The following is a 14,388-nucleotide window of genomic DNA, read 5'->3' on the forward strand; positions in this document are numbered from 1 at the left end:
AAAGAAATTGGAGCCCAGAGAGATTAAATAAATGTCTTGCGAAGGTCATACAGGAAGTAAGCATCACAAGAGAGATTTGAATCCAAGTTCTTTGACTCCAGACCAAGGACTTTTCAGTACTGAAATACTGATGATAAGAAACTGGCAAAGTGCAGCTTGAATGCAGAGTCAAAGGTAAAGGCACTTTACTCTTATCCTGAAAGTTCTTCGCATGTTCTAGAATCTAGAGGGACAAAGTAGGAATTGACAATTGTCACAGGATCCATAGCAGAAAGAAGTTGCTGAAGGTGTTCACATCCACCCTGGCCACTCAGTTTTTCTGAGCTACAAAAACAAGAAAACTAATAGCCCAAGAGAGAAAGAGAAGCAAGTGGGAGATTTCCGCTCTAAGCCAACTCTCTCTCCTCCAATCCAATTTTCTAATATGACCATGGACCAGAGACTCACCTTCAAAGAGGAAAATTCTGTTACCCTGCACATCATACTGAGTTATTTTTTTATATCAGGTCTCAGTGAGAACTCCAGATGATGATCACCAAGAATAAGTGATAGACAAATTAGAATGGGTATCTACTGGTACTTCCTACCCTTGCTGTGGCCAAGTATTAAATCACAAAATCTGTCACTGTTTGAGTGAGGTTTTTGTTGTTTTTTTTAAAAATCTCACACCATTTTTCTGACTCAGAATAAGTAGTTCAGCAATGGGCTATTAGCTGGTACAAGGAGAATAAGTTGGTGCCTTTTCTTCCCCACCATTCCTACTCTGCTAAAAAGGTCTTATAAACAAGAAGAGTACACTATACTCACACATTTCACCAGTCTGCTCACTCTCACAGAAGGAACCCAGGAAAGAAAGTAGGAAAAAAGCAGCTTTTCTGGTTTCTAATTCATTACATATTTGTTCAAGTTAAATGGATGGGGGGATCTACCACAGATTTAGGGAAAACTTACACATCTCTAGGGCAAACTTGGGATGTTTTTCTCTGAAAACAAAGAATGAAAATCACTAAATAGGATTTTTTCTGTTTAGATCTTCAGTTTAACTGGTCTCTTAGCCATAAATTCCTAGAATAAGAATTTATATCCATTGCCATCACTTCTGATCTTAGATCTGAGATCTCTTATTTTTATGGATATTTGGCTGTGGGGAGGAGGCAGGGGAATAGTGACAGAGCTCTCAAGACTCAAAGTTGGAGGATGGGAACCTCAGCATCTTTTCTTCCTCCCACCAACTAGTATAGGCCATTAATTTGGTCCAAGAGAGTAAATGCCTATCTAGGTATGGGAACAAAGGCAGCAGTGATTGAATTAGGACTAGACCTACAATAAGACTTCTTTGATCAAGATTAGCATCCAGCTAAGCCTCTTCCTTGTACCTGTCTCTCCAGAGCATGATCTATGGGTTCCCCAGGATTCTGTTCATCTTTAACTACAAAATCCATCTTTGGCTACTGTAAGAGTTAAAAAAAATTAAGGTTCAACTAAATATAAAAATGTGGTCACCAAAAATATATTACTCAAATCAGAATGACTTATGACAGTTTATTTACAAATGGAGAAAGAGTGAAAGCAAGGGTTATGAGAGAAAGAGGGTAGATGATTACTCTGGCCCAGTTCCAACCAGGCAGGGCTTCAGAGGTCCCAGCAAATGGGGGCCCAGAGGTAAACTAAGCAAGGGTTCCAGCCATGAGGTCTTCTCCAAAACAGGGGCCTCTCCAGAGACTTGTCTCTCCAGAAAATCAGGAAAGAAGTCAACTTTTTCACTCACCCACATGTATGAAAGGGAATTCTTGGTTCTCTGTGAGTTCACACCTTACTTGATGCCAGGTGAGAACAAGCCAGAAACTTAAGAGCTGAGGAGCTCACAAACCACTTAGTGAGTTCACATCTTACTTGATGCTAGGTGAGAACAAGCCAAAAACTTAAGAGTTCACACACTCAGAAAGGTGTGGTTCCAAAGGTGAGAACTCAGACAATTTGGAAACTGTGACTGGCCCCCCTGAAAAGGGGAAGGGACAGAAAACCACCATAAAAACCATGAAAATCTCTGAGGAGGGAGGCTGGTGAAGGAATCTGGTGGAGGCTAGTAGAGAGTGAACTCCAAGAAGAGAGTCACTCTAAGAAGGAAGTCGGCTTCAAGAAGAAGATCAACTCAAAGAAGAAAGTCAGCCTCAGGAGTTGCCTTCAGCTCCAGTCATTGTCTTGGGTGAGTGGAGAGCTGGTTTTCCCTTCCTATTTTCTGGAGATAGTTTAATTCTGATTGAAGGTTAACAAATCCTGGCTGAGCCAAGTTCTGGAACAATATTTAGTTAGATAGGTTAATGTCATTCTCTATCCTTATGTATTTCTCTATTTTTCACCTCTTTTATAAATACAAGATTTATAATTTTCATATATGTAGCCAAACCATTAAATTTAACACTTACACATGGTAGTTCAAAGGGAGAGATTCAAGAACAGTCTCACCAAATTTCAGAGTCTCAGGTCCACAAAGCAGATTCTTCACCAGCCTTGAACTTGAACTCCAAACTCTGAAGAACTACTTCTCAAAGGAAGTTGCAGCTGCTTTTAAAGATGCTTCTTGGGAGCAGCTGGATGGCTCAGTGGATTGAGAGTCAGGCCTAGAGATGGGAGGTCCTAGGTTCAAATCTGGCCTCAGACACTTCCTAGCTGTGTGACCCTGGGAAAGTCACTTGACCCCCATTGCCTAGCCCTTACCACTCTTCTGCCTTGGAACCAATACAGAGAATTGATTCCAAGATGGAAGGTAAGGGTTTTTTGTAAAAAATAATAATTATTATAAATAAATAAAATAAAGATGCTTCTTTGCATCACTTCCTGTGCATTCTTTCCACTTTATGTGGAACAATTGTAGCTTTAACTTTGCTTAGGACTGCCTAGGGGGAAGTCAGTCATTTCTGATTCTTCACCCACTTTAGCACACACTCCCCCACTTAAGGATAAAATGGGGTATATACACTTTTGGTGATTAAATCTAAAAATAGGCAGGGGAGAGTTAATCCCATCTTTATAATCCCCTCTGTGATCCTTTAGGAGAATAGCCTCCCCAATGAGTCATTTGACATAATCATCTTGTACCCCTAAAAATCTTCTAACTACAGGTGCATACAACATTGAACCATCTAAGAAGAAACTACAATAGTTAGAGATAAGAGGGAAATAGAAGAAAGAGAGATTGTGTAATTGTCATAGGGATTGCAACACACTTCTTTGAGGGGATTGCATAATTGTCATAGAGATTATGTAACTGTCATAAAACTAAAAAAAATTTTTAAGAAAGAAACTTCCTAGCTTTCAGGAAAAGGAATTCAATAACTCTTTGAATCTAGAAAATGAATTGTTTGAAGAAGGTACCATGAAGATGCCTGAAGAAACCTCCACAGCATCAGAAGACCCAGAATGAACCATGGAGTATAATTGGTTGAACTGTGGGAGGGTGTTAACACATTTATTTTGTGTGTATAATCTTATGCCAATGGGGACTGCCAACTAATTGGCTTTTTGTCAATGTACCTAAAAATCATTGGTTTTGTTTTCTTTCCCTTTTATCCCTAAATTATTGTAATTTATAAGTAGGTTATGTTTACATGATCCATTGGGGAGTCTAGTCTCCCAAAGGATCCCAGGGGGAATTGTGTAATTAGAATCTGTTAACCAAAAACTATGATCCCCAGCAAAACTACAATTCCAAGCACTCTACTCACTTCCTGTCATTACGTGCTGTGATAGTTAGATTATGTCTACACTGCCCATCTTTAGATTTAATCACCAAAGGTGAGAACACCTCCAATTTTGGGAAGTCCATAACCCATATGTGCTAGAGTGGGTAACAAATCAGAATCGACTGACTGCCCCCTAGGCAGTCCTAAGAGAAGCATCTGTTGTGATTGGACACGCAAACTAGGAGGGAGGCACAGGAAGTGATGCATAAGTGACCCCTTTAAAAAGAGAGAGTTGAGTGAGTCAAGAAGTCTTCTGATAGAGAAGGAGCTCTTCTGGTTCATGGAGGAATGCTGGCTGGGACCCTGAAACCTTGGTGAGACCTTCTTAATATCTTCTTGGAATTCCATGTGGTGAGTTTAAAGACTGAATCTTCTTGAATTTCTCTTAAGGAAATTCCCTTTAATAGAGACTCTGTGACTGAAGCCTTTGCTTCATTTGCCTCTGGGCCTCTGGCCCTCTAACTCTTGGCTTGGGTTAATTAGATCTACCTGGATTAACTAGGGGATTGTAGCAATTTACCTACCGTGTTAGATTCTTATTTCCTTATTTCTTCTACCTCCTCTTAATTGCAAATAAACTTCCGTAAAAGTCAATTTTGACTTGAGATTATTCTTAATTGGTCTGGCGACCAATCTTTAATATATTCGACCCCAAACCCCTTTTTCCCCTTAAAGTGCTGATGTAGACAGGATATAAATTGGGTGTAGTTCCATCTCTCTCTCTCTCTTTCTTTCCTGTTGCGGCTTTGGTGGAGTGGGGATTTTTGAGCAGGTAGAAATATTTAGTCATGTGGTTCTATTTTGTCAGATAATAAACAAAAAAATAATACTTGAAGTATTGCACATTAATTTAAATCTTACACTACTATTGTAGGACTTCACATGCATAATAATGACTCATATTTTTACTGTTTGCCCCACTTCCACCTAAGGAAACTTTCCTTTTGACTGAATCTACCCATTTTCCTCAGAAAAGGCAATTACATAACAGGGTTACAGAATTTAGAGCTAACAGAACCCTAATATATCATTTAGTTGAAACTCTTAAGTTCTACTTCCAAAGCAGAAGTTCCAGCCTAAGCACCTTCTCCAAATATTGTCACCTGGTTCACGCCACCAATCTATGTAATTTCTTCCTATTCTCTTTGCTGTCCAATAAACTAATATTCAGGCTTTAGAACTGCTCTATCATTACATTATAGGATTGACTTGATCATCTCTCTCACTTCTTCCAGCAAGTTTTAAGCCACATTTGAGTCTCACATACTTAATGAATTCCAGTGACTCTCTTTGGAGCAAAGGGTAGTACATCTGGCTTTCAGAATAGCAAAGAGAGCTACAGGAGATAAGAGGAAGAAGAGAGGGGAATGGATAGGGAAATGGGTGACTACCACAATATTTCCATAAATTTTGTGGCCAAAAAATAATCACTGAATGCCAGTCTCTTATAATAACCCTCTGTCCACATCAAGTTAGTCTGTTCCTAAGATGATAGATTTAGTCTGTCGCTGAATCCATACTTTCCAGTGGGATAGGGCTTGCCCAAACTCATTGGTATAGCTTCTGAGCATTAAAATGAAAAAAAAAATTCAATGTTATGGATGTGGGGGAAAAATACTATCATGCATTGCTATTGACTTGGTAAATAGCTTGAGCCATTCTGGAGAAAAATCTAAATTTTTCATATTTTTACCTGATGAATCTATTTCTTAAAATATACCCCAAAGAAATAACTAAAAAGGAAAAAGTTGTATAAAGACATTCAAAGAAATGCTGTTTGTGATAGTGAGAATTTACAAAAACATTAAGTGTCTCACAATAAGACCCAAACAAATTATACTACTCATTGTCTTTTACCTCCAAATCCCTTGCTTCTTTGCCCTACTTCCACTGATGCCTTGCTAAACTCCAACCCCAAGTCCCATGGCTATGCTGACTAGGTCCACTACAAAGTTATAACTTAACTGAACTCTCACTACTGTACCTTTAATTCTTCCTTGTTAACACAGCAAGTATTCTATTGTTGGTTAGTCATTTTTAGTGATATCCAACTCTCCATGACTCCTTTTGGAGTTTTCTTCTCAAAACTACTATATTGGCTTGCCATTTCCTTTTCCAGCTTTTTATGAAAGAGGAAACTGAGGCAAAGGAGGTTAAGTGGTTTGTGCAGAGTCATCCATAAGTGTCTAAGGCCAGATTTGAACTCACAAAGAGGAGTTTTCTTGACTTCAGGCCTAGCACTCTGACCATGCCATCCAAATCTTCCCCTCCCTTTTTTTTACTCTTCCTCCTCTTCTTCACAGGAGAGGGCTCGGTATCTCTAGAAGATAAAGCCATGTTCCATGCTAGCTTAGGCTGTTCAAATGGCCTGCCGTTCCCTGCCATCACCATACTGCCATAGGAAGGAAAGAGGACTGGGAACACCAGCCTCTCAATTTTATCCCCTGTCTACGTCAGCATGTAACGACAGGAAGCCAGTGGGCTCTTGGCAAATGTAGTTCAAAGACCCCCAAATTTCCAATAACACAGAGGCCATCTATTATAAGCCTCATTCTTCTTCCTGAATCAATGCCTCAAAACCTGTCTACACTAAGTCTGTAGTAGGAGAAATATCTGCCATGTACTATAAGTTAATTTGGCTTCTTTGTTGTTGTTGTTTTTTCTGTAAAGATACTGAAACTATTCTTGATGTTTAATTGTCTCAGAGGACTTAAGTTCAATGGTGATGGGGGAAAGGTACCAGTTTACTCTCCTTATGTCAACTAATGTCACATTTATTTTCACCTGGTTCTGCTTCTACTAATTATTTCACCTGAGTCTCAATAGATCCACTATGGCTCACCCTTTAACCAAGGGCATCTCATCTCTCTTCTCACGAAACTCTCAGTAATCTCACCTGCTCCTGTGAGTTCAATTTTCGTATCTCTGTAGATGACTCACATAAGTATGTATATCTATATCTATATGTGTGTGTGTGTGTGTGTGTGTGTGTGTGTGAGAGAGAGAGAGAGAGAGAGAGAGAGAGAGAGAGAGAGAGAGAGAGAGAGAGATTCATTCCCAATCTCCTAAACTCTAGTCCCACAAGACAGCTGCATGCTATACATCTCTACTTAAATGTCTCAAAAGTACTTCAATCTATCTTTATCCATCCCCTTCTACTCTTTTCATAAATAAATTTTTAAAAACCCTCCAAACTTCCCCATTTCTGCTGAGGACACCACCCATCCTTCCAGTTTCTCAAGTTCACCATTTCAGAGCTATCTTCAGTTCTTCAACTCTTCTCTCTGTCTCTGTCTCTCCCTCCTTCCCTCTGCAATCAGGCAGTTACTTAGTCTTAACGATTATATTTCCACACCATCTCTTGAAGCTGTCTCCTTTGCCTCACATAACCACCGCTTCAGTTCAGGCTTTCATCATCCCTTTGGACTATTAGAGTGGTTTTCTCTTTTTCTTTCTTTCTTTCTTTCTTTCTTTCTTTCTTTCTTTCTTTCTTTCTTTCTTTCTTTCTTTCTTTCTTTCTTTCTTTCTTTCTTTCTCTTAGTTATTATTAATAAATGTTATTAAATATAATACTTGGAGTATTTGAATATTAATTTTATTTCTCACATAACCTTTGTATGTTTCGGCTTCCAAATCTGTAAAATGGATCATAATAGCATCTTCCTCTCAAGGTTGCTTGAGGATATGAGGATAAATGAGGATAAAATGAGATGTTTGTGAAGCATTAAATAAATGCTATGTATTACCATTATTCGATTAATCTTCAATCCATCCGTTTTTAAGCCATAAAGCATGAAAATTAGCTTGAGATACCCACCATTGTCTTCTTTTAAGTCTCCAACACAGCAGCCTGTCTTTTTGGAGCCATTGAAACCATGTCTTCACACTCCTATTTCTGGACTTTTTGTTAGTTTTTTTTTTCTCTAAATAAATAAAAGCTGCCTCGTTTCTTTATCACATTAGACTATTCCCACATAAGCAAGATATCATTCCATGCGGTTAACAAAGACTTCCAGGTCCTCAAATCCATACCACAGACAATTTATTCTCCAAAACTGTCCAAAATTATCTCTTAAAGCTATGTTTCTTCATATATATGTATATATGCACACATATATAAATACATAACAGGTGCATGTATATATATGTAGGCATATATTTTATTGTTCAGTTGTTTCAGCCATAGCTGACTTTTTGTGATCCCATTTGGAGTTTTGTTGGCAAAACTATTGGAGTGGTTTGCCATTTCCTATTACATATAAGGAAAATAAGGCCAATAGGATTAAGTGAATTGCCCGGAGTCCCATAGCTAATAAATATCTGAGGCCAAATTTGAGCTCAGGAAGATGAAGTGTGTGTGTGCATATATAGGCAATTTATATTAAAATAAAATTTCTTTTTCTAATTATATTAGGTATCAAAATGTTCATTTACAATAGGGGAAATATCCTGCAACCTTCAATAATTGTTTTCCACTCTTTTCATCATTAATTGCTAATAAAGAGTCTTAAAGTGACTGTGTTCTTTTCACCTGAGAGGCATTTCTGTCTGCCATCTGCTTCCTCTTTTTTTAAATTTTAATTTTGAATATTTTTCCCAGTTACATTATTTCATATTCTTTCCCTCTCCCCCAAACTCCCCTAACTCCCCTTAGCCAACACACAATTCCACTGGGTTTTACATGTATCATTGATCAAGGCCTATAGTTGGACTAGATTGCAGTGGTTCCCAAACTTTTTTGGCCTACTGCCCCCCTTTAAAGAAAAAATATTACTTAGCCCCCTGGAGATTAATTTTTTAAATTTTAATAGCAATTAATAGGAAAGATAAATGCACCTGTGGCCATCACTGCCACCCTGGATTGCTGCAGCACCCACCAGGGGGCAGTGGCGCCCACTTTGGGAATCACTGGACTAGAGTTATCGTTTAGTGTCTACATCCCCAATAATATCCCTATCAGCCCATGTGTTCAAGCAGTTTCTCCTCCCACGTCTGCCTCCTCTTATAATCCTTAACTTTCATTAAGCCTGAGTTCATGGGGCAGCAAGATGAATCAGAAGATAGGAGCCAGGCTTGGAGATGGAAGGTACTGGATTCAAATCTGACCACAGACACTTCCTAGATAATGACCCTGGGCCCAGCCCTCACTGTTCTTCTGCCTTGAAACCAATACTTAGTATTGATTCCAAGACAGAAGGTAAGAGTTTAAAAAAAAGCCTGAATTCATGTGACATCCCCTATTGGAAGTATTCTTTTAATCTTCCTAGTCATTAATACTCCCTTGCTCCTTAAATAAATCTTAAATTTACATGTAAACATGGGGTTTTTCCTTTTATCCCTCAATTTCTCTCAAAGAGAAAAAAATCATTGAAAGATTTTTAGTTGTAGATATGATAACAAAAGGCTAGAATCATAAAAGGACAACTTTTAAAGTTGGATGTTGAATTTCTTATACATTTATAATTCCATTTGGTATTAAAGTTCATAATAAAAAATAAAAACAATAGAGAGCAATGTATTGTAAACTATGTTTACATATTCTCTCAACTAGAACATAAGCACCTTGAAGGTACCACTTTTCATTTTGTCTATGTCTGTGTCATTTAGCATTGTACAAAGATGTTTAATAAATGTTTAACAAATGCTTGTTTCATTCTGCCATGGGTCTTACATTGGATATTTCTTCCACCAAAACTGATTGCAATGCCTCCATTCCTCCTCATGCTACATACCTTTTTTTGAAGTTTTACCCCAAAGACTAGTTCCCCAAAGTTCTGGAAAACTTTATTCTTTTCTTTTAATATTTTAAGGATTACAATGCAGGTTGATGACCTGGATTATCTCATCCTTATTTCATAAACTGTACATTTTTTTCCTATCATCAATGCCCTCAATAATGTTTCTTACTCCATTTCTTAAATATGATCCTCATTAGCTAAGTGCTGGAACCTGCAAACACCTACCATCTACCTTTCCATTTACCTCTGGATTTTTTGTCATTTTAATTCTTTTGCAATCACCGTGTTTCATGACTAGCTCTGCAATGTACCTCTACCATACCAGCTCCATTTTTCTATTAGTGAGTTCCTTTTTGGGTCTCCATTTTGGGGATGGGCCCTTGAGAGCGATGCTTTATTTCCCTCCTCGCTGCAGTTCTGACTCTACCAGATTTTGCTGCCACGTCCCCGTGGGGACCTCTAAATTCCCCCTTTCGTGCAATATCTTTCCCCATGAGAATATAAGCTTCTTGAGATGAAAAAATGTCTTTCATTTTACTTGTATTTATATCCCTAGCACTTAAGTATCTGGCAAGAGGTTGGTTGTTGTCCTTCATACTCAGAGAGGACCAAAATGACAATATTTGGGGAATTTATTTTTATTTGTGTACTTGAAAATAAATTGAAGTGAGGAAGAGTTGCACAAAGTAGACAACCTTACTCTCTCTTCCAAAGATTTTCAAGTCCAAAAGTAAGACAAAAGTCAAAATGACTGCTGATGGCTTGGGACGCAGTGGATGGTCTTGGCTTCTTCCATGTCTGACCAAGCTCGAAGACCTTCACAGTGCCTGCTTTTTCGGCCTTTGTGGTTGTTGGAACAAATTGTTCTTGTCCACCCTTCCGCCAGGGGAAGTCTTCTCACGTGTGGGGTAGATGCCCCCCCGTTCACTGACAGATTTGTGGTCCGTTGGTTACTCACAACCTGGTTTAGCCCATCTGATGAGGCGGTTTACCTGGGGAGCCCCTGGACATGCTACAGCTTCTTGGAGCAACAACAGGTGAGAGCCTGGTAGTAGACAGCTACCAAAGCAGGAAAAGAGCCCTGAAAAGGGCCTGGCAAGCCCTCACACCAGAGGCACTGGTCTTCCTTGGACACCCCGTGCCCCAATAGCAAGCGCTACTACAGAGTATGTACTTGGTCAATGCTTGTTGCCCCCCAAACACTAGCTGGAATCTAGACATCGGAAGCACTTGTTCAAAATATGGACAACGATGGACAAATTTAAAGGACTGACGTTTAGATGCCATAATCTGGCAAATAAGCAGTTTTGATTCATACAGATCCAACTGTCCAAACTGAGGGAAGAAAATCTCTTTTGGTTTTTACTGTGGATTTCTAGTCCAAGGAAGCTACGTGGTGTTCTGGAACATGATCCAATGAGTAAACGATGATATATCAAAAAAGTTATTATTTAGAAAAATTACATTTGTTTAAAATGATAAGCATGTGGCTTATGTTGTACATGCAAAGATGTAAACGAACCAATATGAAAGGGAAGGAAGGCAAAATACACGATAGCCTGATTCCTCCTATGTAAAAATGTGTGCCTAAAGTCAAAAATTAAAAATGTGTTTGCTAGACTCTCTTTGATAGGGTGATCCTTTTGAAAATTATATAGAAAACATAGGAATGGTAATTTCAATGAAAACATTTTACTTTATTAATAGACACTTTTCTCAGAGCAGCAGAAATCTTCTGTAGACTAAAAAGTAGGTGATAACCCTGCCATGCCTCCTGGTGGCCACTTGCTGAAACCTCTCATAGATTAGAAATGGGCACTACTAGAGCAGTCTGGATGGAACTGCGAATCTTTTCTCAACTATCTCATCTTTGTCCAAACTGTTGAGATTTTTAAATCTTGGAGCACTTCTTTAAAATAGGGGTGCTCCACAGCCAGTGGAAGGCCTTCATCCAAGAACATCACCATTCCAATTCGACCTTTCCACCCAATGACAAGAATGAGTCACGAAAGGGGATGCGGGTATCTGAAAGGAAAATCACCCAAGCCGTCATTCTCCCCAGAGCCGGGAGGGAGAGGCTGTAAAGTCATTTATATATAGTCCTAAGGGGCAAATACAAGGACTTAGAGGGGAGAGTGGACTATGCTACGTGCCCATCGGTAAGAAAATCCTCTCAGAGGGGGGATCGTAAAATCCCAGGCTTTGGAGCAGTTAGCTGTGTGACCTGGGCAAGTCACTTATCCCCCATTGCCTAGTCCTTATGTGTAATTAGAATTTGTTATTCTAAAAACTATGATTCCCAGAACCCCACTCACTTCCTGTCATTAAGTGCTGACGTAGACAGGATATAAATTGGGTGGCATCCGCCTCTCTGTGGCTTTCCTTCCTATCGCAGCTACTTGAAATACTACTTGAAATATTAGACATTAAATTCTACACTTACCACTCTTCTGCCTTGGTACCAATACAAAGTATTTTTTTTTAAACCCTTTCCTTCTGCCTTGGATTGGCTCCAAGACAGAAGGAAAGGGTTTAAAAAAAAAAAATTAGTGTTGTAGAAGCTGTGTATTGAACAGATCGCCGTTAAGTCCCTCAGTTAAAAGAATGCTCCTTTCTAGGGTTGTTTCTTTAAAAGCGTAATGAAGAAGCAGTCAATGAGTATGCACGGATTTGTCCTTCCTAGTAGGTGATACCAAACATGCAAAATATTCTCTGCTGAGTTTCAATCCAAAACATGGAATTCTGGGGAGCGTACTTTTGACCAAGGAGTGGGAGGGAAGGGCTATATTTTATGACAATAAAAAGTTTTATGACCAAGGAGCCAGAAGTACTGAGTACTTATACAAAAGGCTCAGGAAATGATCTGAAGCTCACTTCCCTGAAACTCTGATCTGGGAAGGGCGGGCTGGAGAACTGGCCTTGGAGTTCAGGAAGGTCTGAGATTGTGTCTTGCCTTAGTCTTGTAACAGCTGGGTGGCTCTGGCTCAGTCACTTAAATTCTCAGTCTCAGCTTCCTTACCTATAAAGTGGAGGTAATGATAGCATCTACTTCACAGGGCTGTTGGAAGGCCCAAATGAGGTCGTAAAGGCAAAGCATTATACAAATCTTAAAGCACTGCATACATGCTAACTATTATTATCACCCGTACCAAGCCACCTTATGTCCCTGATGCCTGTTTATGTTTATTCTTTCCTGCCTTACATAAATGAACCAAAGTACAACCTTGAAAAGTTGGAGGACTCATCGGCAATCCCCTCAGTACCTGGATCCAAGAGCAGAGGCCACCAGAACCAGTAACAGTGATAGCAGAGTCCAGAGAAGAGCCGGAGACTGAATGACCCAGACAGGCAGTAGAAACATTGTGTCTTGCTGGGGCAGTGATGGCAAACTGAGGGCACAGGTGCCAAAGACGGCACACAGGGCACTCTGTGTGGGTACACACACCACATCCCCTCCCTCTCCCCTAGAGTTCATCACTAGAAAGGCAGAGAGACTCGGGCAGAGCTGCTCCCCTCCCCCTCTCCACTGTCTGATGACATTTTTTCACATTCCCCGTCCCTCTGCCCAGCAGTGGGATCCTTCCCCTAGGGGGGATCATGGCATGCAGTCTCTAAAAGGTTGGCCATCATTGTGCTAGGAGCTAGCCCAAAAGAGGATGGGAGTGATTTGTTCATCAGCTATACTACACAAGAAGTGAATTTCTTTGGGACTTTGAAAAGGGGAAATTAAAAAAAAAAATTCTCAGGGCCAGTCATATTCTCACATAGCTCCCCCCACTTCCTTTTTGCCTTAGGTATGAGCCCATTCTGCTCAGAAACTGATTGTGTGCAGAAAGAAGACTGTACCCCTGGCTTGGGAGAGTGTTTTTTGTAACTTCTATCCATGTTATACCTTCTCAGTAAATATTCTTTTGTTAAAAGTTAATTTGTAAGGGACAGCTGGGTAGCTCAGTGGATTGAGAGCCAGGCCTACAGACGGGAGGTCCTAGGCTCAGATCTGGCCTCAGACATTTCCCAGCTGCGTGACCCTGAGCAAGTCACTTGACCCCCGTTGCCTACCCTTACCACTCTTCTGCCTTGGAGCCAATACATAGTATTGACTCCAAGATGGAAGGTAAGGGTTAAAAAAAAAAAGTTAATTTGTATTAACTGACTAATCAATGAAGTGAACACACCAACTCAGGGCTCATGAGGTTGGGAGCCACACAAGCTTTTAGGGTTACCTCTAAAACTCTAAGGAGCAGCAGTCTCTTTCCCTCTGGGGACCCAACTTTCCAATAGAGAGAACTGGGAGAATGAGCCTGGCAGAGGAACTCCATACCTACAGCACACAGTTTTAAAACATTGTTCATGCTTTTATAAACCTCATTCTATGATTATGCCAACTACTAATTGTGGGCTTCTCAATCTGTGTCTGTGTTTGAGAAAGAGATTTGGTGGAGGTACTAAAGTATTGGGCTCCCTGCATCCAATCTCACCTCTCTCCAATCCATCCCCCCAAGTAGCTGCCATATTTCTAAAGGGTAGTTCTTATCACATCTCTGGCCTACTCAAAGAGCTCCGGTGGTTCCCCATTGCCTCAAGGATAAATACAAATTCCTCTGTTTGGCATTTTAAATCCCTCACACTCTGGCACCAGCTCCTTGCCAACCTGATAACATGCTACTTCTCACCCACTTACTTTGTTCCAGCCAAATGGGCCTACTTGCTGTACCACTTCCATGCCTATATACAGGCTATCTATGCTCCCATGTCCAGAATGCTTTCCCTCTATACTGCCCCTTGAAATCTCCTTATTCCTTCAAAGATCAGTTCAAGTACCATCTTCTTCTTTTTAGATTCTACCATCTACTCTCCTCCAATTATTTCTTATGGCCTATAGATCTGCCCATGAATGTCCGCATCCC

This window comes from Gracilinanus agilis, chromosome 2 (assembly GCF_016433145.1).
Source record: "Gracilinanus agilis isolate LMUSP501 chromosome 2, AgileGrace, whole genome shotgun sequence".
Lineage (NCBI taxonomy): Eukaryota > Metazoa > Chordata > Mammalia > Didelphimorphia > Didelphidae > Gracilinanus > Gracilinanus agilis.